The sequence below is a fragment of the Salmo trutta genome, chromosome 16, assembly GCF_901001165.1.
Source record: "Salmo trutta chromosome 16, fSalTru1.1, whole genome shotgun sequence".
Taxonomy (NCBI): Eukaryota; Metazoa; Chordata; class Actinopteri; order Salmoniformes; family Salmonidae; genus Salmo; species Salmo trutta.
The window spans coordinates 20,736,377-20,746,645 of record NC_042972.1 but is presented as its reverse complement, the minus strand read 5'-3'; positions in this window follow the sequence as shown (position 1 = coordinate 20,746,645).

The window sequence follows — 10,269 nt, the reverse complement described above, 5'->3', positions numbered from 1 at the left end:
TAATAGGTCAAGGAAACAGGAGAGACATAAGTCTTCAATGATAATTCACTCATTCATGCATGTTTTAATGAAACAATTCAAGTCATGGCTAAAGAAAAAAGGGTGGAAAAATAAACTGGGAATAAAACAAAACAGGGAAGACAAAACATGAGGTCACCATTGAATCCTTGCATTCCACCACTAGCTGTCTCCACCTCTCTCATTTGTTATGTGTTGCCACTTGTTGTGCCCACCCCCTCCCTGCACCCTCCAGCCTGCCTGCCTCTCACACAAAGGGGCAGATGGCCAAGCAGCAGCCCAGCCCTCTCATCCCCAGGATCAGTGCATTCCAGCCCCGCCACACTCCAACTAGTCCCCCCTTTATCACGACTGTCGTGGTGGTGGTAGTTGTTCAGGCCAAGAAAATGAACTTAACACGGAGGTATGGTGATCTGGATCTCATCGGTGTTCAGAAGGAGGAGAGCCTTTAACGACAGTGTTTTGGTCACATTCCCCTGCTTAGACTTTACATGCATCAACCAATGGTCGTATGCCACGTCATCGACTGACAGATAGCTATAACATATGTTGTGGTTATCTGATACGTAAAATATAGTACCTTTCCAGGTGTAGTTAGATCTGTAATGCGTCAGCAACGTCTGAGCAGAGGAACACACCCATAATCTACACCAGCTCCCACCAGGCAGACCACAGGACACACCAAACCCTTCCTCCTCTCCACCCTTCCTACTTCCTTTCCTCTGCTTTGCTGCTCTGTTCTCCCTCGACAACAGCACCTGATTGGCGGGGGGGCGGCTCTGACATAACGCCTCATCGGGACCAACAGCTGCAGTGAGTGAGAGAGAGAAGGTAGAGAGAGCAGAGGCAAAGGAGTTGGTGTAAAGGGAGAGTGAGAGGTGAAACAGTAAATAGAGAGATTTGAGACAGGAGAACCGAGGAGAGATACAAAGAAAGACACGTAAGAGGAGGTTAGGAGAAATATAGAGCAGAGCCAGAGAGAGAGGAGCTTTGGACAACCTACTCTATTGTGGTCCTCCCAGCTCTCCATGCTCCCTCGCTTCCTGTAGTTCTTGTGTTGACTGACACGTGTTAGAGCGGCCTTGGCTGCATCCTGTCTCTGAGAGGAGAATGGGGAGAATAGGGCTTACGCCTAGTACCAACACACTCACACACATCTCAAGGCCTAGCACCAAAACGCACTCAAATCTCACACACTTTCCCACACACAAACTCCCTGAAGTCAAACACTCAGCGAACCCCCCTTATAGCCTATAATCACCTCCTTCAGCTAAGTGATGCCAGACTAGTGTTTCAGAAATAGTGTGTTGGGACTGGTGGGTTGGGGAGGATTCCCTTCAGATTACAATTTCAGGATACTTTCAGACTACTTGCTGACTAAACATTGGTTTTGTTGGCTTGGTGGCCTAAAAGCATTAGGTGGGTCTCAAACAACAAAAACGTTTTTGATTGGGTTGGTTGAAGTCATAAGACCTGTTATCTGCTTGTGGCTGATAGGGTGGCTGGCTCTAGCCATAACTAAAACAACAGACCTCACCGGTGGTATAATCAGCTGTCATCTTGGTTTACTAATCTGATGAACAAAGAGACATTCACAGGAGCTGGCTTCCTGCCAGAGGTGTACAGTGCAACCTGGGTAGGAGGTCCAGGAGTGACCTAGGCTCCTCCCTCTGTTAACCAGATCTGAGTGAAATGAATCTGTGTGTTGGAATGATGTGCTGACACACACAAACACGTGGAAGATCTCATTTACTCATACACAAGTGTAACCGATGTGAAATGGCTAGTTAGTGGTGGTGCGCGCTAATAGCGGTTCAATCGGGTGACGTCACTCGCTCTGAGACCTGAAGTAGTTGTTCCCCTTGCTCTGCAAGGGCCGTGGCTTTTGTGGCGCGATGGGTAACGATGTTTCGTGGGTGTCAGTTGTTGATGTGTGCAGAGGGTCCCTGGTTCAAGTCCAGGTTGGGGCGAGGAGAGGGACGGAAGCTATACTGTTACATGCTGACACACACAATTCATTTTAGAAAAGGCTTATTCATTAATCCTGTATTCTTATATACACCTGTACATTTAGCTTATTCACACACCCATACATTTTGGTCATAGTATGGAAAGAGCACCCTAGTTCTTAGGGATACTTTATCACTGCAAATTCAATGCAAAACATGGGTCCTAAAACACTACTGTTGGTCAACCTGATGGTTCTTCATGCTACTTCGTTTACCCCACATCATGACCTCTATTGTCTGATCTGTGCCTTCTCCAAGGGGTGTTTACACACACACACACACACACACACACACACACACACACACACACACTTTCACGTACATATACAGTGTGGTGAAAAAGTATTTGCACCTTTCTGATTTTCTGTTTTTGCATATTTTTGATACTGAATTTCATTTATTTAACCTTCATTTAACTAGGCAAGTCAGTTAAGAACAAATTCTTATATATAATGACGGCCTACTAAAAGGCAAAAGGCCTCCTGCGGGGACGGGGGCTGGGATTAAAAATAGGACAAAACACACATTACAACAAGAGACACCACTACATAAAGAGAGACCTAAGACAACAACAGCATGGCAGCAACACATGGCAGCAGCACAACATGGTAGCAGCACAAAACATGCTACAAACATTATTGGACACAGACAACAGCAAGAAGGTAGAGACAACAGTACATCACACGATGCAGCCACAACTGTCAGTAAGAATGTCCATGATTGAGTCTTTGAATGAAGAGATGGAGATACAACTGTCCAGTTTGTGTGTTTTGTTGCAGCTCGTTCCAATCGCTAGTTGCAGCGCACTGAAAAGAGGAGCGACCCAGGGATGTGTGTGCTTTTGGGACCTTTAACAGAATGTGACTGGCAGAACGGGTGTTGTATGTGGAGGATGAGGGCTGCAGTAGGTATCTCAGATAGGGGGGAGTGAGGCCTAAGAGGGTTTTATAAATAAGCATCAACCAGGGGGTCTTGCGACGGGTATACAGAGATGACCAGTTTACTGAGGAGTATAGAGTGCAGTGATGTGTCCTATTGGTGGCATTGGTGGCAAATCTGATGGCCGAATGGAAAATAACATCTAGCCGCTCGAGAACACCCTTTCCTGCCGATCTATAAATTACATCTCCGCAATCTAGCATGGGTAGGATGGTCATCTGAATCACGGTTAGTTTGGCAGCTGGGGTGAACCTTCGCCCCAGTCTGAGATCCTGAGCAGGTTTTCATCAAGGATTTCTGTACTTTGCTCCATTCATCTTTGCCTCGATCCTGACTAGTCTCCCAGTCCCTGCCGCTGAAAAACATCCCCACAGCATGATGCTGTCACCACCATGTTTCACCGAAGGGATGGTGCCAGGTTTCCTCCAGACGTGACACTTGGCATTCAGGCCAAAGAGTTCAATCTTTGTTTCATCAGACCAGAGTATCTTGTTTCTCATGGTCTGAGAGTCTTTAGGTGGCTTTTGCAAACTCCAAGTGGGCTGTCATGTGCCTTTTACTGAGGAGTGACTTCCGTCTGGTCACTCTACCATAAAGGCCTGATTGGTGCTACAGAGATGGTTGTCCTTCTGTAAGGTTCTTCCAACTCTACAGAGGAACTCTAGAGTTCTGTCAGAGTGACCATCGCGTACTTGGTCACCTCTCTGACCAAGACCATTCTCTCCCTATTGCTCAGTTTGGCCGTGCGACCAACTCTAGGAAGAATCTTGGTGGTTCCAAACTTCCTCCATTTAAGAATGATGGAGGTCACTTTGTTCAATGCTGCAGAAATGTGTTGGTATGCTTCCCCAGATCTGTGCCTCGACACAATCCTGTCACAATCCTGTACGGACAATTCCTACGACCTCATGGCTTGGTTTTTCCTCTGACATGCACTGTCAACTGTGGCACCTTTATATAGACAGGTGTGTGCCTTTCCAAATCATGTCCAATCAATTGAATTTACCACAGGTGGACTTTAATCAAGTTGAAGAAACATCTCAAGGACGATCAATGGAAACAGGATGCACCTGAGCTAAATGAGTCTAATAGCAAAAGGTCTGAATACTTATGTAAATAAGGTATTTCTGTTTTCACTTTGTCATTATGGGGTATTGTATGTAGATTGCTGAGGATTTTAAAAAATACATTTTAGAGTAAGGCTGTAATGTATCACAGTGGAAAAATTCACGGGGTCTGAATACTTTCCAAATTGTTTAATTTATTTTTTACTCCGGACTCCGACATTGCTCATCCTAATATTTATATATTTCATTATCCTATTCTTTTACTTTTAGATTTTTTTATTGTTCTGAATTGTTAGAAATAATTGCACTGTTGGAGCTAGGAACACAAGCCTTTCGCTACACCTGCAATAACATCTGCTAAATATGTGTATGCAACCAATACATTTTGAATTTGACATGAACATTTATAAAAAGCAACAATGTGAAGTTTTGTAATGGCCTAGTCCAAGTCCAGACCTAATCCCAATTGAAATGTTGTGGCAGGACTTGAAATGAACAGTTCATGCTTCAAAACCTACAAATGTCGGTGAGTTACAGCAGTTCTGCATGGAAGAATGGGCCAAACTTCCTCCACAGCGACGTGAGAGACTGATCAAACACTACAGGAAGCATTTGGTTGGAGTCATTACGGCTAAAGGTGGCACAATCAGTTATTGAGTGTAAGGGTGCAATTACACAGGGGCAATGGGTGTTTTTAAATGAAATAAGTATGTAATTGCTCTGTTATTTGTTCTCAGGCTCCCTTTATCCAATGTTAGGTTTTGGTTCAGATTACTTCTGCATATTTTTGATACAGAATGTTGAGAAAATTAGAAAGGAGGCAAATGCTTTTTCACGGAACTGTACATGCACACACACTCACAGCATCACTGTACATGCACACACACACACACTCACAGCATCAAGGACCCTACATACCCTCACAGCATCAAGGATCCTACACACCCTCACAGCATCAAGGATCCTACACACCCTCACAGCGTCAAGGACCCTACACACCCTCACAGCGTCAAGGACCCTACACACCCTCACAGCGTCAAGGACCCTACACACACTCACAGCATCAAGGACCCTACACACCCCAGCCGCCAGCTGTACACTCCCTTGCCGTCAGGCAGATGGTATCGGAGCATGAGATTTGACACCAACAGGCTAAGAGACAGTTTCTATCTACAAGCCACTTGAAATGAAAATGCACCGACCGCCTGCACTGACTCTCCACAACTTAGCACACATGCACATAAGATATTACAGTTTTTAATGTCCTGTTGGTAGGATAGTCTTGATTGTAGATCGTCCAGTTTGTTTTCCAATGATTGCACGTTGGCCAATAATACAGAAGGTGGTGGGGGTTTACCTACTCGTAGGCAAATTCTTACAAGGCACCCCACCCTCCTGCCCCCTTCCTCTGTCTTTTCTTCACACTGATTTTATTTAACCAGGCAAGTCAGTTAAGAACAAATTCGTATTTACAACGACGGTCTAGGAACAGTGGGTTAACTGCCTTGTTCAGGGGCAGAACGACAGATTTTTACCTTGTCAGCGCGGGGATTCAATCTAGCAACCTTTCGGTTACTGGCCCAACGCTCTAACCACTAGGCTACCTGCCGCTGATGGGGATTTGGGCCTTGTAACACATACTGTTGCTCTGACGTAGAGTAGTTTGGCTATTGTTCGGTCACCCCAGAGGTCTGGGTTTGATCATGTCACCCTGACCCAATAAGCAGATGACAACAGCTCAAGGGGGAGAGAGGAGGGAGAAACAACACCCAACATGTCACGACCTGGGGGAATACGACCTGGGGGAATACGACCTGGGGGAATACGACCTGGGGGAATACGACCTGGGAGACCAGCCTAGTCAGTCTAAATCGATATCCTCTCCCTTCAGGGAAGGCCCTGCTAAGTATTGTGTGTTGACCCACATCTTGTCTCCATTCTGCTGGCTTATTATTGTTTGCCAGTGGGTAGAAAACCCAGACGGCTGCTGACATTGGAGCTGTTATCAGGGCCAGAGGAGAGGAGGGCCTGGGTGTGGTGGCGGGGCCAGTGGTAAGGCCCACTTAAGTGGAGTAGTGTTTGTTTTTCAAGCACTCAACGTGCTTGTTTTCAATAAGGGTTCCCCATGCCCCTGTCCTCCTCTCCATCAACACAGTCAGAGAAAATCTGTACACCACACACACCTGTGCGCAAGTGCACATACACACAGACACAAAGGCCCACACCACATTAGCAGGAACACCAGTCCAAGCAAAACCTTTAGCAGACCTGACCACCAGTTTTTCATACATACAGTGGAAGATACAGTGTGATATACTAAGAGAAAACATGTCATTGCTAACTTATTTCCCTCTCTTTGTAACAGTAACTCGTCAAATCAAGTCACATACACGTGTTTAGCAGATGTTATTGTGGGTGTAGGGAAATGCTTGTGCTTCTAGTTCCGACAGTGCAGAAATATCTAACAAGTAAAATCTAACAATTTCACAACAAATACCTAATACACACAAATCTAAGTAAAGAAATGGAATTAAGAATATATAAATATGGATGAACAATGTCAGAGCATATGATAGCAGGTCAAATGATATCCTTTGATGCATATACATAGACTGTCATCTAACCAGGTGTGTATCAGTGGGTTGATGTCACGGTAAAGAACATCTTATTTGTTTTCTTCTCAGTTTCACAGCTACTTCCTGTGATTGACAGTCTTGACTCACCACATCCTCCCTACTCCCCCATGCTGTCTAACATGATGGAAAACCCAGCAATAGAGAAAAACAAACCACACTGTGGTTGTTCTTTTGTATGTGTGGCTTAGTCGGATTCTGTGCATTTAGGTAGTTTTTGAATGAACTTTGTGTAATGTCATGAGTTTTGTATTAGTATTGTGTATGTCTGTCTGTGCTTAGGTGTGTGAGCATACATAGGGCACCATTGTGTGTTTAGGTGAGGGAGTGTGTGGGGACCACTAAGGGGTTAACATGGCGAGGAGGACTGCTCAGTGAGCTACAGCTGGAGAGTGTTTGGCTAGTGGAGGGGGATGGAGGGGACTGCCATGTGGGGGTTGTTTTGGGACGGGGAGATCAGGGGTACGTGGGAGGTTGTTATGGGGGAAGACCGGGGAGGGGGAGGATTTGACTAGAGTCTGGGAGGGAGTCTGGGACGGGGTGGAGGGGGCACCCCTTTAATGTCTGACCACAAGCGGTGTGTGTGTGTGTGTGGAAGGGTGGGGGGATTTATTCAGACAGCTGCCCTTGGATTAGGTCGAGTTCCCGGCATCAACAGGGAACAATCTAGGCTTTGTGAGGTGAGGGGGTTGGGGGAGTGATGGCGGGGGATTTAGGGGGTGAGAGAGAAGAGGGGGACATGGTGAGAGGGCCAAGAGGAGGGAGAGTTGGTAAACAGCTGCTAAAAAACTCACACAACCCATAAAACTCAGCCTGTCCTTTTAAAGTCTCACCTTTGCATGTTTATGGTGGCCTATTTCTGGAGTTTACTGCTGTTTGACTGTCTCCCTGTTCCAGTGGGTTTGACTTTAGGGCCACAGGTAGCTGCAAGGGTCATGAAACTGTTCAGTTAGGTGACCTTTTCTGTTCTACTCAATACATTTCTATCTGAACGTTCTGTTATATGAGAAGAGAAGTCCCCATTTTTACATCATGTCTAGCACTGAGACTTAGTGATCAGAACTTGCTGGGGCAGAGCTAACTGTAATGTATTTTCATTCACATTCTAACTAACTCACTAAACCCTGTCTTTCTTGCTCATTGTCAATACTTAGAAAAACAAAGACAAAGTGAAGGTCTGATCTAATCTGTATATACAGTAGATAATGTGGTTGTTTGTATGTTTCTACTCATAAAGGAACTCTGGGTTGGGTTTTGTACGATTGTACAAGTAAGATGAGTGACATGAGTTCCCTGATAAAGAAAAGGGTTTCGAGAAAGAAAAGAGTCATGCTCCTACACTTTAGTTTAATTATCTGAGGTAAAATCCCAGCACAAAGATAAACCTGTCTTCTCTAGACAGGTTGGAGAGAAAGTCCTGGAGGTATTGTGGCTTTGTGTCCTACAATTGTTTCGTTGTTTACAGTAACACTCCAGTAGAAACAACAACAAAATCTTACAGAAAAGTTAAAACCTGCATTTTTACTGTTAACAACCCCCCCCCCCCCCTTCCATAGGGGCTTCCCCCAGTTAGCATCACAGATACAGTATGTCTCAGTTCCCTTCCGCCATTTTGACGGTAGGCTAAATGAGAAGTGAGATAGAGGGGCGAAAGAAAGACCAAGCACAACAGAGAATGGTTTCACATGAGATGGAACACATAGGAGATGGATAGATAATGTGTGTGAGAGGATAGGAGAATGAGAATGTTATTGAGAGGCCCCTCTAGTCTATTTCTCCCTCACACACACAAGCACACAGACAGACAGCCGAGTGATAGAGTGAGAGACAATACTTGGGTCTATTGTAATGTATGGGGCAGGGAGGTAAACCTGTAAATACAGTGTCGAGAGCCACCGTTCACACTTTAACATCAAATGGTCTCTCAGGAGACGGGTCACAGAGGAAGGAGCTCTGGGTGTCATTACAGTCATAACCAAGGTCATACGACTAATAACCCATGGGCCTGTTGCTCTATCTTCCCACAGACAGTGGCTTCCTAACACTTTTCTGTTGTGAACTACTTTAGGATTATCGAAATAAACAAAACATTATTTGTTGCCACATCTCAGTCTCCAGCTGCAACAGGGAAACACAAGTGTCAGCAGTATCTTTCTACTCTATTTTCCGGGAAACAAATTAAATGGTGTTTTAGGGAGATTTAGACAAAGGAAGCGAAAGTTTCATTTATAGCCCAACAGGAAATGATGTGTTGGCATGGGGTGAGAGAAAGACAGATTGAGAAATCATTTGCCATTTCAACCAACGTGTTCTTGTACCAGTGAATAGGTTACAGACATGTTTATTATGTAGTACCACCGTACAAACAGGATTTTGTGAATCATATCAATTACATACAATTGTTTTGATTGTATTGATTCAATTGCTTACAATCTTATTTACATTCTGGATGATATGCATATTTCAATAAACTCAACCATCTCTAAACGAGTGTACTACAACCAAACAATAGATAGGCCCTACCGTCCAGTAGACTTGGAGCTCTATTCAATCTGTACCACTGAAGAGTTATAGATTGCGTGATAGAAATATAAAGGTAGTTTCTGATTGAGCAGATACATGCAGCGTTTACAGTGAATGCAGTTTCCGCTGAAGCGGGAACATTGCCTTTAAAACGGGGAACTTCCACGATACGGATTGAATAGAGCCCACAGTTGCACTGTTGACCTGAAACAACCCCTTTAAAAAAAAACAACAACAAACCCTGACATTCTCCAGTAATGACACAGAAATGAAACCATTGTGAAGCGCCAGACCAATTATCCCCATGCCTCAGGGTCGGGGAAATCCTGGAGGACTGAGCTGGCCAGCCCTCAAGGGCGAGGGGCCCAGCTCCTCAGCCCACTCTGGGGTAATTGGGGGGAAAGCGTCTGGTCTTTACAGTACCCAGCACCAGGGATTATCCAAATGGCCTCAAAGGGGATCTACAAAACCACCCGCCTGCCTGCCCGCTCACACTGCACACCAACTGGTGTGTCCCCCTCCACAATGGGATGGTCTGGGGTGGCCAAGGCCAAACAATGGCCAAACAACTCTGAGTTAGGGTGTGTTGTGTGTGGGGGGAGGGGGGGGGGTTGCGGACTAGGGGATGAAGCCTGAGCTGAGACAACACACTGGTAGCCTCAGGGCAGGGAAGGGTAGCATAAAGGTGAATGAGAGAGATGAATGAGAAAGAGAACGATCCTATAGCTTAGGGATTCTAAATGAATATGATTATAGGGGAACCCAACTACATGTGGGGACTGCTCTGTCAAATCTCTATTTCACTGGGGGAAGAAGAGACACACTAGCATTACTGTTTACTATCTCTCTACTTCTATACGTAACTGTTAGTAGCATATACTGCAGCATGAAGAACCCGTTTTTACTTTGTTGTGGGAAGTCAGTGAGTCCCACATAGACACAGAGACAGAGACAGAGACAAAGACACAGAGAGAGAGAAAGGGATAAAGAAAGAGACAGAGCAAGGCACAGAAATAGAGAGCAATAGAGACAGAGACAGAGAGAAGCAAAGAAAGAGGGGGGAGAGAAACCAAGAAAACT